Here is a 21361-nt window from a genome sequence, read left to right as displayed (position 1 = left end):
GTCAAACAGAATAAACAAAACATACCTAACGAACTGAAAACACATCCGACCGCCAGTGCGGCAGTCGGAGAAAACAAGAGACCGAAAGACAGTTTTTGCCTCACATGTAGTGAGTGGTCGGAGGTCAAATCCGACAAAACAGCATTAAAATAAGGGTCAACATAACAGTCTATAAACAGAAAAATATATATATGTACACAACATAAACGCGGACAGTTGGACACTTTAGTCCGCGACAGTTACATTAAACTCTCGGTATATGTTAATAAATTATATACATGGCGATGCAATGGCGACCGTACTAATGTCGGTTCAACATGGCGGAACTGGAATTGATCTTTTGAGTATTTCAAACAACAACAAATTCAGCGTAGAAACAGCTGTACTTTTGTTTCATGCGTGTCCACAAGTTCAAGAAATATTCGATGCTTTGACAAATACTGTTACGGTGACAACTACAATGATGTAGTGAAAAAGGTTAGCGAATATTTTATACCTCGGTCAAACGTTTTGTTTGAGAGTCATGTTTTCAGTTGGATGTTGCAGAATGAAGGCGAAACAATATATTAATATGTAACCAAATTACGGCAAAAAGCTGGAACCTAGCTGGAGTTACGACGAATTCTGCTGGGAAAAGGTGGGAAACTAACTCTTAAATGGGGGTTACCGCGGAAAATTTGTTTTGATGAATTTGATCCTATATATTTTTTCAGAATTTTTGACGATCATTATTTACATAAAGTCGACTTAGTTTTCTACTTATGAATTTTCAAAAACCGCTCCAACGAAAATAGACCGCAGTTAGGAAATTGCGGTTGATGACTTAGTAATGAGGACTTATTCTAGAACTTGCCTTCATCGCGCATTCGCGGGTAGGGTATTCAATCTCTGCTTTTGGCATTTAATACTAGTTTCTCATCGCTGAGTTTCATAAAAGATTGAAACAATGTAATTATTGTAATGTAATACAGAAATGCTAATACGTAGAAAGCTCCGACTGTAAGGGCATCAAGCAATGGTGTTTTATGTAAAGAACGTGCTTACACCGACCGTCTGTCAATAGGCTTCGAGGAACTGATTATAGAGTAAGTTGTTACCACTTTATTTCGTTTTATCAATTTAATTTGTCTAATTTATATGTTCCTGGTCACACTGCTATTAACAGCACAGCCCAGCTGTCATCAAATGCATTAGTCCGCAAATTTGGATCGCGAGACCTTCCCCTCTGGGTCGCAAAACTATTTAAACTTGCCATGAATATAAGATATTTAATTCAAGAGTCTTGCTGCACACTTACACAAATGTATTTCTGCAACGTTTCGCCTGACCGAGGTCAGACTTCCTCAGACAAGCATTTTACTACAATATAAGCATTGCGTTCGTGTACGGTGTTTATGTACTACAGCTTTGTAAACCTCTGATTGAACCATTGTTATTAGCCTACTACTTAGTCAATTGCATTGTTTCGTAGCAATACGAGGTTATCAGCAACTGGTGGAATTGCTTGGTAAGTAGTGTTTTGTGTTTTATCAATTATAAATAACAGTCAGGTTTGGAACAAGGGCTCCATAAATCAAAATTTTAGTGTAGGCCTATCTTTTGTATTTTTTATTGAAATATCCTGTGAATCCTGTGATAGTTTTGCCTTCCTTGCAATTCACAGCGTACTAAATAGCTCCTAAATATTACTTACTACTTAGTATGGCGGATTTTATCTTATCCCGGCGTCGCTGGTGAAAATATCGTCCAGTTTAAGTTGGCGGTATCAATTTAAAAGCGCGAATAAAATCATAACAACCGACATGAAAGATTTAGATCAGCGCCGACGACTTTCGGTCTTAATTTTTCGCCATAGGATGATAGAATTTAGGGAATCGGGTTCACTAATTTGATTATGACGTTGGTCGCGTAATAACTTTTGCGTTATTTCTGAATCAACGAATGGTGGAGCGAGCAAAATAAAATTTAAATCCGTGCTAGCACAAACTCTTGCGTGGAACGATAACTGAGGCGGAATTTAGCTTAACGGTGGACTAAATACCACTCACGCTGACTGTACGATAAACAGTCAGCATTTGTAACAAAAATTATCGTTATCAAAAAGTGTGTGTGCTGTTAAGAACTTTTGATGTAGAATTTGAAACATTTCACAAGGCGAATAGTTGCTTTCTTTTCGTTTCTCCCGCAGTATGTGTACCAGGTTAGGGTTGAGCCATAATTTTTTCTATTTTAGTTTTTTTTATAAGCGTCGGGGACTGTCCTTGTTAGTCAATTGGATATACCCCCTGCCCATAGGTTTCAGCTCATTCACAACTTGATGTAAAGTAGGCGAACCCCCTGCCCATAGGTTGCAGCTCATTCATAACTTGATGTAAAGTAGGCAAACCCCCTGCCCATAGGTTTCAGCTCATTCACAACTTGATGTAAAGTAGGCGAACAAAATTAGTTACCTTCATATCGGTATACACATACTTCTGGATCGCCCTTTCTTCTGTGATTGCCAAGATACACCACAATTCATAGGTGTGAATACTGTATGTTTATCATGTCTCTTTTCTTATATGCATGAAAACCACTAATTTCAATAATATTGCACATTTCATTTGTATTTATAGCTGCTTTACAATAATGATATTATTAAGCTTAATTCCTATGCCCATGGATTTTTGAAAAGTGATTAAAATATGTGGGGGACTTTAGAATGTATTCAAAATAGTCAAGTATTCGGTTATTGCCATCCCTGGCTCTGGCACGTTTCCACGGTGTAAAAGTGTAAGAAAAAAATCTTGCTTTCACTTTCATCGCGTAACTTTATCCCCAAGTTAGTACCCACATAAGAAATTAACAGGAATGTTTGTCAGAGATATCAGGTGGACGCTTTGAGTAAAAATGGCAATAAAAAACATGAAGCATAGCTAACGATCCTGCTACAATCCAAAATCAGTTGGAGCAGGTGCCCGCTCACCGCTTAAATTTGACAAAACACGTGCGTCGACGCAATAATGGATCAGGGCCGGATTTAATTTTAGACGACGACTTAAAATGAATAAAAGGTCAAATATCATAGTCAAGGCTCGCGAGGTCTGATGTCCATAGGCTTCAGATTATCCTGTCTACAGGTATATCCGGCCTTAGTCCAAATCCCATCAGTGATGTGACTATGTGCAAGAGGATTGCTGGACTCCTCGTCGTCACGGAAAGACTTGTCGGTTGCGTCTTCCACCGCAGACCACCGCGCCCGTTTGCGGACGCCTTTAGAAAGCGCGTATGGGCATGTCATCGATATTTGTGGCGTTTCGAAATGATTAATGCGAATAAGAACCAGTTGGCAAGTTTTTACAGCCATTTGTTATGTTCGAGTTCAACCTATTTAATACAAAAAAATCAAATAATGCACCCAATTTACACAAAACAGGCGAATAAAACTTGAATTAAAACAATCGTTTAAAATATGAAAACATTATTGCGTTATCATACATTAAAAGCAAATACAAAGGCTAGAAGTACAAGAAGATCTTTGAGTTGCCGTCTTTCAACTTAAACCTCGAATTGATATGTTGTGTTCCAATCAAAGAGCCTATAATTGTCATTATACATAGTGAATGTAATTACTTACTGTTTTATATGTTTCATGCGATTTTGTGCAAAAAAATGCTACTGCCAATAGTACTCTAAAAAAAATTGCACACTTGAAATCAATATTTAATTACAAAGTATTTTCCGCAAATACATGTTGTCACGCTAATAACCGAATTGCGTGAGTCATTTTTAGCAGTTTTGAGAAAAAACGTAAAAAACTTCCTGATGATATTGTTATGCCATTGAGAGTAAATAATTTGCCATGGTTCAATTTTTTGATCGTAGCCGCATTTAAGTTAATTTGTATGACGCAGTTAAGTGACGTCATAATGGCGCACTGTGACTTAGGCAGAAATGTGGTTATGACTTGGGGACATACGCAATTTTGCATTTTTACTATATGCACCAGTCCTGAAAATTAAACATTCCAAAAATGAATGTAATTCTCAGTATCTACAATGTCTAATCCCCAAAATAGCTAATCAGTTTTAATTACATTATTTTTTATGTATAAAAATATATATTTCATCAATATAACACGTTCTGCACACCCACCGAAATAAGACTAAGATTAAATATAAAGAATAAAACAGCAATGCATCCAATATGAAAGCCAACCAAGGTAAATTGGACTCGGACAGTGAATATCACAAGTGCACGTCTTCCTATACTGTAGTAAAAATTCAAATTAATACGCGCTAAGCTAGAATCCGAGATGCAAAAACTCGAAAATACTGCGCCGAGGTTATTTTGCCTTTGTGACGTCACAATAGTTCTGCTGTAACAATGATAATTCATTATGATCACCGGGATCCAATCGTGTTCTTCCACTGTATTCTAAATTCGCATCGTCATTTACTCTGTATGTGCCAAGTTCTGTTTTTCACTTTCGCCAACTTTTTATCATATAACCTAAATGTGAAAGAAATGCATGCTTCGGCATGCATCAGTTCATTAAGCCAGTAAAGTTCTGTCAAATTGAAATTAACGTTGCTGGGCACGCCGATCCAGTTTTCAAATTGCTTAGTCATGTTAATAAGCGTTATTCTCGTTTAATTGTGTACATTGAGGTATATCGCATTCGCTTGATGGCGCCCTTGCGCTCGTCAAGCGGTACCGGTATCCTTAATTAAAGTCCTCATGGCTTTTCATATTTCCCTATTTTATTTTTCATCCGTTGTTGTTGTTTCTATGCTTTTTAGTACCGTATTGTACGTGATAAACCCAAGTCTTTTGCTATATCTGTTGCTGTAATCCAGCATATAGGTGTCGCTGACACGATGACTTAATAGTCTTTCGCGACTCCTCGTCAATTGCGAAACATTGTGTGTTTTTGATTTATTTCAATTTATTATTATTTGTTGACAATGTTTCATGCACGACGAAATAAAATATCTGAATCTGAATGACGAAACAATCACACAAATGTACATGTCATACTAAATCTTCATTTTTATGGGTTTCGAAATTCCTAAAATAAAATCTGAGTTAACAGACAGGTGCGCAGCAATACATAAATACCTATTTTATAAAAAAAACTCAAAATCGTCAAAAATGACTTACGCAATTCGGTTATTAGCGTGACGATATGCTCATCAAATTTTTGGGTCGCGAGAAATTAAAATTTTTTTGTAGGCCGCGCCAAAATTACTAGCGGACCCCTTATCAAAGGTACACTTTGTACTCTTCATTAGTTGAACGATGTCGGAGTATGTCTGGAAAAATGAGATTCCAAGTTCAATCCTGTGTAATTTCCAGAAAAAGAGAAACGTTTAGGTCCGTCCATCCAGAAATAAAGTTGCCCCTTGCATATCAATCAATATATTCATACAGAGGCTTGTTTAGAAGGAAATACCTGAAATAACAGAGCACACCTCCTAATATCGATGTAATATTTATAACACACGGGGCATAAATTGAGGGAGATTCGTAAGAAAACATTTATTGACACGAATAAATTACATATGATGAAAACTTGTGCTCGTTTGTTGAAATGTCATAGACCAGAAAATGTTTAAAAAAAAAACTCGATAAGCTGCGTCGGGTATTGTTGTTTCGGGCTATGGACAGGAGTTTGCATGGACTTCAACATAATTTCAAGGCTGAAACGACTCTTCAAATTAGAGGGATTTCTGTTACTTCTATGGAGACGCCAGAACAGGTATTTTAAAAATTTTGATCAATAGTTTACGAGACTTCAAATGAACATCAATCAAAGACTAACGTGCAATTCGGAAATGCGGTATGCAATACATCGGTGAAACAGGTAGACATTTAAAATACAGAATTTCATAACACATTAGAAGCATCAATCAAATAAACAAACTTCTTGCAGTTGGCAAACATTTCAGTCAATCAGGCCATTCCATCAACGACTTTCTGGTAATCGGACTAGGTAGTCCACTTGTCCATACATTGTACATTAAGTCGTTTTCTATTGAAACAATCATTTCCTATTCTTCATGAATTCCATGTTCCAAAAAAAGAAATTTCGGCATATTCTTCACTATTTTACAAAACAAGACTTGCTATGAGACTTGTTATGAGCATACTGATACATGGACCTGCAATTTGTTTTCTGTAGCTCCTATAGCAAAATAATCTAAGTTTAGATCGGAATCCATGAAGCATAATGATTCAAGTTTTGTAGTTGATGCCAGTTCAGCCAATTTGCGATATTCTTCAAATGTCTTGTCTTGAACATTGAGGTTTTTGAGCTGTGTAAAAGGGTGCGATGAGATAATTTTTGCGATTGCGGTAATTGCGATATTTTTTCACACATTTAAACCTATCATAACAACCAATTTAATCCACTTCTATTCCGAATGGGACATCGAAGTTTGGTTTTCATATTCCCGGCAGTACTACACGCCGGCGACAGATGTTAAAGACAAATATCAAGGAGTGAATTCAAAATAATTTTATTCTGATTTTTATCTTTTGTATTAGCTTCGATTTTTTTATCCACTTTATCACCAAATTTTATGCGATCAATTTTATCATTACCAACACTGGTAATATATTTAAGAAACGATAGTTCACTTTTTTGAAATCGTATTAACGTATTAATACGACTTTCGTATTAAATAAAAATTCCGGGTTGCTAATTTATTAATCAACTACAAGCGTATTCTCTCGTTTGATTATACTTTCGCTTGCCTCGCGACGAAGACTTGTTATTTCACCGCTTTTTACAATATCCGACTTTACTACTTAGTTAGCATTTTATGATAATTATTGATGCCGAATTGACGATATTCCGAATTCCATGCTTCATTTTACATTAAATCATTTCGCGGCCTAAAAGTTATAACATTATTTGCGATAAATTTGGATCAAATATTAATTATTTGCGCATTATTTAAAATAACGTACTTATATGACATGCCTTCTCCGAAAATACAAAGTTATATCGCAAAAACATGCATTTTGTGACATTTATTTTGCACTCATGAAATTATTAATTTATTTTTCTACCTCAAGTCGACAATCCTATTTGCCAAGATTGACACAAGTTTGGTCGAGTGCCGGTGGTATTCGAGTCGACGATAAATCAAAATAAGTTGCCACATTTGGTAAAGACAGGTAATCATATTTGGCCGACATATTGCGAGGCATTGTGAAAAACATATTGAGCAATGCCAAGTCCGGACAGATATATAACGATAAAATCGGTAACAGAACATCAAGATTTTGTAATAGAAAATGGATCTCGCGCAGAATAAACACGGGAAATCCCGTCGTATTGTTGTTTCTCTGCCGTCTCAATCGCTTTACCGATGCCGAAGAGACTAAGTTGCGTTGGTTCATTACCCAATTTCTCTTCCGTCTTTATATTGCTGTTTGATAAGCGCGACATTAATTATCACGGCATTTACAAATAGACCATGTTTTATAAGTTGATCTCTTACATTCTTTAGTCATTTCACCCGAAGAAGTTGAAACCAGGTGTGTTGACGTCCATCGGTCTCAACACAATTCTATTCCTTATCTACGGTTAATATGTACATTGGCCATCCTAGATAAGTTGATAATAGGTTAGTAAATGACGCGTTATGCCTTCCCCATCTGCCTAACAAGAGAGAGAAAAACGGCTGCGAATACCGGAACTCTAACTTCTTTTACTTAAACTTTAATTTTTTACAATCGACGGAATTGACTGCTCTGAAGAGAGCTCGTTTCAATCGCGGAAGCGCTCGACCAATAATTACGATTTTACGTAATTCGTAACTTCGCTTCCGTAACTCGAAATAATTCCGTAATTCCGTAAATCCGTAAATTACGTGCAAGCCTAGTTATGATATAATTTATTCTACACGTGTCTCACAATAAATTCTGTTACGTAAAGAATATAAACTACTCCTTTACCGAAGATTAAAAAATGAATTCATCGTCAAAATCGCCGTTTTGTCGGTAAAATTCAGTGAAGACTCGCGGGCCGGATTATTTTACCCCGCTGGCCGGATCCGGCCCACTGGCCGGAGGTTGTCGACCTCTGGAATAGAGTGTTGTTAATGAAAGACGTGCATGCTAGGTTATATATCGACCCATCCACGATACTCGCCTTTATACTATCAGCTGGCAGTAGTCTATAAAATGGCTGCGTTCAAAAATTGTTAGGTTGTTCTCTTATATGAGCTACATGAATAGAAAAAAGTACAAATAATTGATTAGTAATGATGAAACAGTATCCGAAGAAATAACCCATGTTCTTTCATAACAGTGAAAACGTTGTCGCTTTCCACTTTCGGCAATTTACATTCAAATCCGAATTGAAAAAAATTGACTCCGACTCTAGACTCGGAGTTGCAAACACTTCTGACCCCGACTACAGTTCCGAACTCATTTTGATAACAAAATTTATAGCACATGTCAGCGTTCACTAATTGAATGTTGAAGACTATTAGTAAGCTTGATGCTATTCGAGTTTCTGTTTTGAATCTCAATATCACCATTGAATGCCTGTAATTCAAAATCTTGCAGTTTAATATTAAGCTTCCAGATCCAGTGAGAACATGCCGAATTCCTACTTTTCAAGCCAGAGAGTATTGAAACACGCGAATCAATTGTCTGCTACTTATTGGAACATATACCAGGGTGATCAGACCAAGTGTAGACAAATGTTTATTAATCTATAATATAAATGTAAGAGAGAAAAAAATAGTTTGTACAAAATAGCATTATAAAGATAAATAATATAATCCATTGTTATTTTTCGTTATATCCTCCCTTTGCCTTCACTAGGGCTGGGCATTTCGAATCGTATAGTAAATTATTCGAATCGGTTCAAAGCTAAATTTCGAATCGCCGCCACCTTTTTTTTTTCATTTCGCCACCTTTTTTTTTTCATTTCCGCCAATGGTCGAGGTGAATTCCCTAATTTTTTTTCATTGAAGTCATATTTTCATAACGCAGTTCTAACATATGAATATTTTATGTAGTGAGTTATTGATAAAACGTGTTTTTTATTGTGTATGAACGCTCAGCAATCTGCCTTAGTGATGTATTTTATGTTTTCAGTAATGTATATGTCTGGAGGACCTAATACAATAAGAAAGTTACATACAATTTTGCATTTCCCAGATATTCGAGATTCGATTCGATTTTGAAATTATCAGTTGTTTGAAAATGCCCAGCTCTAGTTACCGGGGCAACAATTGGGAGGATAATCCTAAACCAGAACTATTCGGTACCGTAATAGTAATAGCCTTTTGTATATCGGTTAGATATCAGCGTCTGCTTGTACAAAGCCTTGTTTTGAGCTATTGCCGTAAATGAGCGTTGTATAAGAATTTTTGGAACTACCGAAGTATGTGAATCAAGACGGCGAATACTGGAACGTAGTATGTGTACCAGGTTAGGCCTAGGCCGTAATTTCAGGTACAAATACTACGGGAGTCACTTGGCTAGTCCCCGAACTCGCAATAGAACTAAAATAGAGAAAATTGGAAAATAATTATGGTCCAACCCTAACCTGTAACACATACTACGTTACGGTGTCCGGAAGTACCCTTTAATGAAGTTTCGGGTTAGGTTTGAATTTTGTCTGTTTTGAGTGCTTTGTGCCGGGGATTATTTATTACCCTGCGAACCAATAGCGATGTCATATGCGAATTTAATTTGCTTAGTTAAATTTGACATATTCGAAGCCTCGATTCTTTCAAAGAGGGTTGAAGTGGCAAGGACAAAATGAAGTCGTTTTGTTCATATAAAGATTAAATATTCATTTATTCGTGTTTACTGTTATTTTTCCATATTAGCGGAGTCTTGTTCACAGTGAAATAAGCATAATGTATAAAAAATTAATCGTTTTTGCTATTATGGTGTTATTTTTTCTATTCGTATTGTTATTCTTGGAATAACGTTTACAGCTTCATTGGAATACGGTTGCGTGGTGCATGACTGTTTCCGATTTGACATTATGCTAAGCAAACTCGGAGATTAATTGATATGTTGGCACGGTACGAAAAGTACTTTGCTTTGGTTATCGTTTCCATATATTTCAGCATTGCTCTCATGTTTCAATGTATATAATTTACCTATTTATTTATATGTTTGTCCGAAGCTTGACGAACTTGAAAACCGTCGCGTCGTGTCGTTTGAATGTTTAACTGATGGAAAGAAATGCAACTCCGAATGCCCAGGTATGTACTGTAAATATGTGTGTCTGGGTATGTATGTGTGTGCGTGGGGGCACGAGTTATTGACTCGATACAAGTTAGATTCGAGCCACCGTGTATCAAAGACTCGAAGGGACCCGAGTCATTCAAAGCTTCCTCCCGCCCCTTTTAAAATTTTACGCGAACCTGGTTGAGGTTTAATATCTTAAACAGTTCGAAATATGCTTTAAAGAGAAGTTGAAAAAAGACGGAAAATTGTTATGCAACTGCGGCGCTTATCTGATTTTTTGTATTCTTTCAAATCGTGAGATTTATTAAATCAATTTTCAACTGGGCATCACTAATCATAGTTCTTTGTTCGTTTTTTGCAATGTTCATTTTCGAAAATAATTAATCGCGAATTTTTCGCATGGTTTGTCAAATTTGGATAGAGATTTTTATCAATAAGATAATTTTTATAAAAGATCAAGCAGTGATACATCTCTCGAATATGGATTTTATTTCCATTGCATCTCAATGAGCTCCATTTGAATATTTTCTGCGTCGTTGAGCCCCGCCCTCATCGCGTTGTCATTTGTCTAATTATAATTAATTGTAGGCTCGTTAAAAGAGTAGCTGCTCACTTTATTGTTAGGTTGTGATATAATTTATTCTACACGTGTCTCACAATAAATTCTGTTACGTAAAGAATATAAACTACTCCTTTACCGAAGATTAAAAAATGAATTCATCGTCAAAATCGCCGTTTTGTCGGTAAAATTCAGTGAAGACTCGCGGGCCGGATTATTTTACCCCGCTGGCCGGATCCGGCCCACTGGCCAGAGGTTGTCGACCTCTGAAATAGAGTGTTGTCAATGAAAGACGTGTATGCTAGGTTATATATCAACCCATCCCCGATACTCGCCTTTATATTATCAGCTGGCAGTAGTCTATGAAATGGCTGCGCTCAAAAATTGTTAGGTTGTTCTCTTATATGAGCAACATGAATGAAAAAAGGTCAAATAATTGATTAGTAATGATGAAACAGTATCCGAAGAAATAACCCATGTTCTTTCATAACAGTGAAAACGTTGTCGCTTTCCACTTTCGGCAATTTACATTCGAATCCGAATTGAAAAAAATTGACTCCGACTCTAGACTCGGGGTTGCAAACATTTCTGACCCCGACTACAGTTCCGAACTCATTTTGATAACAAAACTTATAGAACATGTTAGCGTTCACTAATTGAATGTTGAAAACTATTAGTAAGCTTGATGCTATTCGAGTTTCTGTTTTGAATCTCATTATCACCATTGAATGCCTGTAATTCAAAATCTTGCAGTTTAATATTAAGCTTCCAGATCCAGTGAGAACATGCCGAATTCCTACTTTTCAAGCCAGAGAGTATTGAAACCCGCGAATCAATTGTCTGCTACTTATTGGAACGTATACCAGGGTGATCAGACCAAGTGTAGACAAATGTTTATTAATCTATAATATAAATGTGAGAGAGAAAAAAAATAGTTTGTAGAAAATAGCATTATAAAGATAAATAATAGTATTCATTGTTATTTTTCGTTATATCCTCCCTTTGCCTTCACTATAGTAAATTATTTGAATCGGTTCAAAGCTAAATTTCGAATCGCGCCACCTTGTTTTTTTTATTTCCGCCAATGGTCGAGGTGGATTCCCTGATTTTTTTTTCATTGAAGTCATATTTTTTCAACGCAGTTCTAACATATGAATATTTTATGTAGTGAGTTATTGATAAAACGTGTTTTTTTATTGTGTGTGAACGCTCAGCAATCTGCATTAGTGATGTATTTTATGTTTTCAGTAATGTATATGTCTGGAAGACCTAATACAATAAGAAAGTTACATACAATTTTCCGGATATTCGATTCGATTCTGAAATTACCAGGTTTTCGAAAATGCCCAGCCCTAGTCACCGGGGCAACAATTGGGAGGATAATCCTAAACCAGAACGATTCGGTACCGTAATAGTAATAGCCTTTTGCATATCGGTTAGATATCAGCGTCTGCCTTGTTTTGAGCTATTGTCGTAAATGAGCATGATATAAGAATTTTATAAGTATGTGGATCAAGATGGCGAAGACTGGAACGTAGTATGTGTACCAGGTTAGGCTTAGGCCGTAATTCCAGGTACAAATACTACGGGAGTCACTTGGCTAGTCCCCGAACTCGCAATAGAACTAAAATAGGGAAAATTGTGAAATAATTATGGCCCAACCCTAACCTGTAACACATACTACGTTACGGTGTCCGGAAGTACCCTTTAATGAAGTTTCGGGTTAGGTTTGAATTTTGTCTGTTTTGAGTGCTTTGTGCCGGGGATTATTTATTACCCTGCGAACCAATAGCGATGTCATATGCAGATTTAATTTGCTTAGTTAAATTTGGCATATTCGAAGCCTCGATTCTTTCAAAGAGGGTTGAAGTGGCAAGGACAAAATAAAGTCGTTTTGTTCATATAAAGATTAAATATTCATTTATTCATGTTTACTGTTATTTTTCCATATTAGCGGAGTCTTGTTCAAAGTGAAATAAGCACAATGTATAAAAAAAACTAATCGTTTTTGCTATTATGGTGTTATTTTTTCTATTCCTATTGTTATTCTTGGAATAACGTTTACAGCTTCATTGGAATACGGTTGCGTGGTGCATGACTGTTTCGGATTTGACATTACGCTAAGCAAACTCGGAGATTAATTGATACATTGGCACGGTACGAAAAGTACTTTGCTTTGGTAATCGTGTCCATATATTTCAGCATTGCTCTCATGTTTCAATGTATATAATTTACCTATTTATTTAGATCAGTGTTTCCCAACCCGAGTCCGCGGTCTCAAATGAGTCCGCAGAGCGTTTAAATGAGTCCGCAACGAGTCAGAAATTCACTGCGGGCCGCAAACGTTTTTGCGAAACTTAATTAACTATCAGCCAAGTTAGGATTTGCGTTTGAATTTACAAAAAAAGCATGAAAAGTCAGTTTCTTCACATGACATTAATCGAGTCAATAATTACTGGTTACTGAGTAGGGCTGGGCATATATTCGAATATTCAACTATTAGAATAGCATATTTACTAATCGAAAATTTGGTAACATGTAACGCGACAGGTCACTTGCGAGTCGCTTAATTAAACGATCGGATTTCACAACTCACTTGTGGATTTCCGACGAAAACAAGCGTCTGTACACGCTTCGATAGATTCGTAATGTGTTTCTAGCAAGTTCGAACAACGAGGAATAAAAAAAATTCTGGTAGGTGTAAATGGTGGCAACCCAAATTTTCTAAATTGAAATGCGGTCCGCGACCGATTAAAAACGCTTTTTTAGACATTGCAAATCGCAAAATTTCGCGTGCTACCGTAGTATACGTACCAGGGCATTTTCCTTTCTCTGCTTTACTGCCTCCAGATTGGTACGCACAGTAGTAATGTCGAATTCACACAGATTTGTCGAATTCACAAAAATACGAGTCAAAACAAGATATAATCGGGCACTTTACCACGCATTTTTGTGTCCACGGATTGTCATGATATTTTCTGAGTAGTATTGCACTTATTTCGTCAACACAACCGCAGATTAAAAGAATCACACATGGGGATGGATTGAATAGTTTATGCAACAGAAAAAATCATTGAAAAGTCGGCTCTTTTAACGAGTGACGTATACGCGACGATTACTTCAGAAGTTGTTTTCGAGAATTCCAAGGCGATGAATATGTATTCTTGATTTACGAATATATATATATACTTTTAATATATTTTTAATAAATACTAAATTAAGTTGTACATTCTGGAAATTTATAGCAGATAGTATGATTTTTTGTAACAGCGATAACGAATTCGCAAGATCGCAAAAAATATGTATCAAAGCTGAATATATTCAGGCAATATATTCTCTCATTATTATGTTCGCAGATGGCAGTGGAATTTTAAAAAAGTAATGCTTTCATCTTGTCGTAAGTCGACGCAACCGCGAGTTACCATGATGAACACAATTTAATTAAAATGGAAATACATTTTAAATTCTCGTCGATGTCATAGAATGAATACTGTGCGACAGAAAAATCCATTATACACCAAAAAATGTCGGCTCTTTTAATGATTTTTCCGATTTTAAAATTCGTTGTGTTTGATTTTTCTGTTGTGTTTGGTTTTATTGCTGCTTTACACAGAGTACGGTTGCAATAAACGCACCTTGAGTCCGCAAAGGTTTTCGCCGGTGAGAAAATAGTCCGCGACCAAAAAAGGTTGGGAAACGCTGATTTAGATGTTTGTCCGAAGCTTGACGAACTTGAAAACCGTCGCGTCGTGTCGTTTAAATGTTCAACTGATGGAAAGAAACGCAACTCCGAATGCCCAGGTTTGTACTTTAAATATGTGTGTTTGGGTATGTATGTGTGTGCGTGGGGGCACGAGTTATTGACTCGATACGAGTTAGATTCGAGTCACCGTGTATCAAAGACTCGAAGGGACCTGAGTCATTCAAAGCTTCCTCGCGCCCCTTATTATCTTAAACAGTTCAAAATATGCTTTATGAAAATTGTTATGCAACTGCGGCGCTTATCTGATTTTTTGTATTTATTAAAATTGTGAGATTTATGTTTTGCAGCAGTTTTAATTATCGTTTTGCTAATCGAAAGTCTAAGAAAGTACAATAGATAGTACTTTGTGTGAAATCGGTGTACTCTTTTAGTCGGTGTACTCAAAAACCTGGCTACGCTCCTGATAGCGCATATAGCAGGGCTGGGCAAAGTTTTCCCACCAGGGGCCAAAAATTTTGCCTCTCTAGACTGGCGGGCCATGTAAGTGTGAAGTAAAAAGTTACATTTTATGAATAATATCACAGTGTTACAAAAGCAAAATTGGGAAACAATATGCCTCGCGCCAAAACTAAATTCAATCGCAATCTCAACAAATTCTTTGAGTTATTTTTTTGAATAACATTTCAAAATTTGGCTTTAATTTGGATGTGGGCCAGGCGGGCCAGCTTGAATTACCCAACGGGCCGGATTTGACCCGCGTTCCGTAGTTTGCCCATGTCAGGTATATAGGCTAATACTGACCCTGCCTATATTTTTTGCGGCTGCATTACATTTATAGTTTTCTCTTCTAAATAAATAATACATATTATGATTTCTGTTCCATTTCAGTTGATATGACTTTAAGAGGCGGATCGGATTCTGTTACTTGTGGCACATTCGGAGATAAGACAGCTTGGATGGACGGGTCATCTCCAGCAGTTTCGCCGTGTTGCGAGCTCTCTTTTCCCGCCAACGCATATGCTGATATCGTGTTCCTGATTCATTATACGACTCTTACAGGACGAGCTGAATGGACAAGAGTGCTAAATTTTGTTAACTCAATAGTAAGGAATCGGGGTTAGCGTAAATGCTACGTCGATCCAGTGCATGGCGCGTTGGCCTAATGCAGGGATGTGCAACCTGTGGTGCCCATATTTGAGATTGTGTTCATGTCGCATGTCGCAACGCATGTCTCAAGATAAATAACCAAAATTTTTGTGCTTACAACTACTAGTAAGCATATGTTAAATGAAGGTGCGGCTCGCGGTTTCATACATTTTTTTAATCTGGCCCTCGTGTATCAAAGGTTGTACACCCCTGGCCTAATGAAGTGATTCATAAGGCCCTTTGAATAATTTTCATGAGATTGAAATATGCCGGCCCTAACAGAAGGTTTTCTGAAGGAGGTGGTAGTGAAGGGCCAGCTCTAAACCACGACTGAACTTTGGTATCTACAAGGCGTTCTCAGGCCACCCAAACATCAGCGACGAAGAGCCTATGGAAGCCAAAAGTGCTAACTAAGCCAAAAGCTCCAGTAAAGCCAAAAACTTCAGCAAGTGTCGTCTTTGTAACACCTCACCTAACAATGAAGAAAAATGTATTGAGAATTTAGAAAATAACTAAATATTCCTCTACATCTTTTTGGATCAGCATTCACGAGAATGCTAAAGTTTCTGCACCGATTCTAAAATTCGAGAACTATTTATTGTTCAGGTAGACAACAGAGGTATAAAATAAAACTTATCGTAGGTTTTCAATTGATTTTACCTGAATGTCATAACTTATGAATTTTATCTAGGACAAAATAAATATTTATAAAACCGTACTTTTTAACCATCTATATCAGGGGTCGGCAACCTTTTGTCACTCGCGGGCCAAAATAAGGGTTGCAGTCATCTCTCGAATAAAATATACATTTATTTCCTCATTGCATTGCATCTCATAAAATTCCATTTGAATATTTGCGGCGCCATAAAAACTTAGTATCAACTTTTCTGCGTTTTGTTCCCATTTGTCTAGTTATAATAAAATCATATGCTCATTAAACGAGTAATTGTAAATTTTATACTTGTTATATAATAATATAATTTAGTCTACACGCGTCTCCCAATAAATTCTGTTACTTAATGAATATAATCGTCAAAACAGGTATTTTGTTACTATAATTCAGCGAAGCGTCGCGAGCCGGATTATAACACTCCACGGACCGGATCCGGCCCCCGGCCGAAGGTTGCCGACCCCTTGTCTATATGGTTGCCGTTACGCGTATGTCATCATTTTTACATCTGTCCTAAAATCATAGTTTATATTGTTATTCACGAGTCACCAAGTACAACTTTGGTAAAGACAACGTTTGCGTTGGAGCAGTCCGGTACAACAACCGCATCGACACACGGTCAAAGATACCGTTAGATTGCTCGACTACAAAGGTCAATTTTAGGAAAGCTCTATTGAGGATGCCGTTCGTTGGAGTTGGTATGTTGAACGTTATAATGAGAAATCTGTTTTTCCTTTTGTTTTGTATACCTATTGCAAGAAATTATCGATAAAAAAGAGAAATGCGCAAATATTTGAAAACAAACGAAGCTGAAACTGTGGACCATCCTAACTTACTATGTACTAGAGCTGCCCTAGCTTTACCAGGTTATGCGCCTTGTCAACGTGAATTAGAATGATAAATGATTCGACTCACAACTGTATAATTAAATCATGAAGATTACCTTACCCTTTACAGTATCTTACGTACCATAACTACCTACAGTGCGTCACATATTACTGAAAACTTACGATTCTCGTGTCGCAAGAAAACCGTGTTCCCATGATTAAAAAAATATAGCAAAATGTTGGATGGAATATCAGATCTCATAGAACATTTATGAATAAAGGAACGTGTGAAACGGCCTTTCATCGACAACAACAACATTCTTTAACTACTGGACATTCCAAAGCAATTAGTCCAGTAGTTAGGGAGAAAGAGAAACTTTTAAAAAACGATTTTATATAACAACAAGAACATGAACGAGACTATGGACAAAAAATACTAAAAACAACATAATATTAAAACGTTCTATAGGTCCATTTAATGTCCAATATCTTAGGATTTAAATAATATTAGAATATCAAGTCTCGACAGGAGTAGAGGCATGACCATGAGCACATATCAAGTCTCTTGACGACCAATGTCTGATGGTGAGGAGTCACCCAGATATCTTCTTCATAACGAACCAATCAAATATTTCGATCGAATTCAAATTTATTCGGCTTTTCGAATTTCTGATTACAGAGAATTTTTCTTTCCAAAAAATATTTATGAGCTGGTATTCCTCGAATTGAGTTTTAAAACTTCAAAAATATTCATAATCGGACAAATTTGTGATTATCTAGATTCTAGACATCGATTCATTTCAAATTCTCGTTAAATTTAAACTCACTGACCAGATGCAGTCTTTGTTAAACTTAATTCAAGTCATAATGTAATGGATATCGAAATATTATTTTAGACAGTGTTGGGCAAGGTTTTTGGACCACGGGCCATTGGTGGGAAGTGGGAAATGAAAAGTAACATTTTATGAACATTATTTACAGTGTTACAAAAGCAAAAGTGGAAAATAATATGCCCCGTGCCAAAACTAAATTGAATTGCGTTCTCTTTATATTCCTTAAGCTATTTATTTTTTTAGTTGGAACATTAAAAAAAATGGTTTGGGAAGCATCAGGCGGGCCAGATTGAATTTCCCAACGGGACGGATTTGGCTCGCGGGACTTAGTTTGCCCAATTTTTTAATGTATTCAGATCTGAAAAATATTCAGCTTGTACGGTCACTGTATCTTTCACACACATAATTTAGAAATATATTCAACTCTGAAGATGCTCGCTTTTGGCTATCCTTGTGGCCAATGTAGCATCCGTGCTTGTACCTGTCATGCTGGAAAAAGAAAAAGGAAAGAAAAAAACAAAAGAAAAATATTCGCCCAAATCCCAAATAACCATTTCCCTCTTATAATAATAAATTTTGTAAATAGTTGTGCTCAATTCAAAAAACAGCCTTGTAACATTTGAAATTTAAAAACAATGCGCCCTATAAACAATTGCCTAATGTAGTTTTTTTTATTGTTTATATTGTTTATTGTTAATCTATTAATAACAGTAATACTTTGTTTATAGGGTGTCACAGCTTGATGATCTTGAGGTTTTCTGTAACTCCCTTCAACTGTAAATGTTTTTCTTTTGTCTGTTAACGAGTTCTTAATTTTTACATGGTGGTGAATAAATATAACTTTCTTACTGGATAATTTTATCAGATATTCGAAAAACTAACGAATAATATTGTTTTCTAGGAGCTAACACTGAAGCCGACTTGAATCATCTCGGTACAAAATCGTTCAAGTCACCAAACAACAGACCTTGAGCACAAGATGTCGCTGTTCTTGTTTCAGATTCGAGATTTGCCGATGACGTCATCAAACCTGCCAAAGCGTTGAAAGCCTCTGGGGTCAAGGTGAGTTTGACTCAAAAGGTGCTCTTTGGAAAAATAAGTTACCTGCGCTGATTCGGATGCGTTGGTCAAATTGTATGCCATGTTATTACTGGACTCGCCATCGCTAGTGTTGACGTTTACGGCCCCATTCGCTATTCAAATCCATAAACTGTTTGACTAATCCAATTTCTGCTCTGCACTTTCGACCAGGCGAGAAAGGATCGCCATTAGATTATGTTACGTTATCGAATCGAATTGAATTGAACGTTAATGAATTGAAAATTTAGGGTACTTACTCCCGTAGTATGTGGACCAGGTTAGGGCATAATTTTATTAGAAATTTCCTTATTCTAGTTCTATTATAAGTTCAGGGACTGTCTGTGTTAGCCACGAAAATATACTCCCTGCCCATATGTTTCAGCCTCTTTACAGAACTTGATGCAAAGTAGGCGAAAAAATTACTTAGAAAAGAAGTACTCTGTACGAATTCAAATTTCTTGAGAAATAATTATATGCCATATTATTGTTGGACTTACCATTGCTAGTGTGGAAAATTACGCCCTACCCTCTATTCAAAGTAGGCGAGCAAAATTAGTCACCTCCATATTGGTACACACACCTCTGGAGCGCCTGAAAATTCTATCTTTGGCAATGTAAGATGCTTCAAATCAGTTTGTGCGCCAGAGTATGAACTGCTCATGTTCTTCCCTACCAATGAAGTTTTGTATATATTGAGCCCATCGTTTTGAGCCCCAAGTTTTTTTTATATTTTTTTCTCATTTTCAGATCCAAGTGTTTAGCCTTAAGACACGAGGAGGCACCGCGAATACCGCACAACTGAAAACAATCGCAAGTTATCCAGCCAGGATCATAAATCTGCCTCGAAACCCCTTAACCCCACCCCCTGGAGTTGTCAATCGAATGCAAAACCTAATCTGCCCCAAAAGTTGCCAACGTTACGAAGACGAACAAGTTGAACGTGTTGCTTTGCCAAAACCTGCGGGAGGTTGAACAGGTTTGACGTCAACATGACAAAAATTGAATAACGAAGACGTTATTATGAAAAAATAAATAAAACTATGATGTCACATTGCCAACATATTTCTACGTGATAAATTAATAAAGTTTTTTGTCTATAAAATTTGATACGGAGAAGTTTATGACATCGAGAGTCAACAACGATGGATTATGGCGGCATGATTTCAATGATTACCGCCTAATTTTCAATAATATCTGCATTTATCATGATATTTGTTCCGCAATAACAGTTATAATTCAATAAAAATAACAGTAGTGATACTTGCTCTAACGTAATGTTCTTTTTCTTGACCAGGACCGTATTTGTTGTATTTTTCTCAGATTGTGAAATAAAATGTATGTTATGTAAAAAGTCTTCGAGTTTTCCATTTAACGAACAAAAACATGGCAAACGTTATGCTTTATCTATATACGGAAGAAGTTAACCGCATGACGGCAACCTACCGTCTATTCTATATCTATATGACAGCCCAATATGCTTGCATTATACGAATACAGTATCATCACGGCAGAAGGTTAATTAGTAGTAGTTGGTCTTCAGTAACCTAAGTTACTAATCATGTCATATAGTTTTGTCTGTACTCCCGTATTATATGTACCAAATTCGGGTTAGGCCATAATTTAATTTCGATTTTTCTTATTTTAGTTCTATTACGAGTTCTGTGACTGTATGTAATAGCCAAGTGAATAGCCCCTGCCCATAGGTTTCAGAACCTTTACACAACTTGATGTAAAGTATGGGAACAAAATTAGTTACCTTCATATTTTTGATACATACACTTCTGGAGCGCCCAAATTTTAGCTAGGTTGTCAGGGCTGGATGAATCATTAAGCAAAATGAGCATGTGCTTGGGGCACCAATAATAAAGAGGGCAGCACGGACATTTTCATAGGCAAATCTTCAATGGTGTCTCAGTGCTTGGTCAGACCTCAATATTGGCCTGATTCAAATAAATTTTTCTTTCTGAATCATCATGCGAACAATTTCCAAACAATATCAGGTAAATTAATCATAACTTGGTCTCGAAATAATGGTGAATGATGGTAATGAAACTTACTTATTCAATTGTCAGATAACACGGAACACTAGTTACATCAATACTATTATTATTATTTATATATATATATAAATATCCACGGCACCTAAGTCTTACGTGCTCAGGGCCTCTAAAATGTATGATTCGGCATTGTAAGTAGCTATGCATTGTTTACAATTTTATCTAGACATAGTTAATGCTAGAATGCTAGCTATATTCAAATTACCACACCAATTTCGAAAAATGGTAATTACTTGTCAAAACGTATTTGCATCAGTGGTGAATGCAAATAGACTTT

General features: G+C 36.5%; 1 long non-coding RNA gene across 1 annotated transcript; it reads left to right on the top strand.

Moving 5' to 3' along the window:
* Positions 1–886: 886 nt before the first annotated feature.
* Positions 887–20288, top strand: LOC120336961 (uncharacterized). Its single transcript, XR_013474327.1, has 6 exons — positions 887–1085; positions 1406–1507; positions 10145–10223; positions 15360–16985; positions 18849–19009; positions 19775–20288. It is a non-coding gene; the product is annotated as an uncharacterized LOC120336961 (long non-coding RNA).
* Positions 20289–21361: the final 1073 nt, after the last annotated feature.

Source organism: Styela clava, chromosome 2 (genome assembly GCF_964204865.1).
Source record: "Styela clava chromosome 2, kaStyClav1.hap1.2, whole genome shotgun sequence".
Lineage (NCBI taxonomy): Eukaryota > Metazoa > Chordata > Ascidiacea > Stolidobranchia > Styelidae > Styela > Styela clava.
This window is presented reverse-complemented; position numbering and strand designations above follow the sequence as displayed.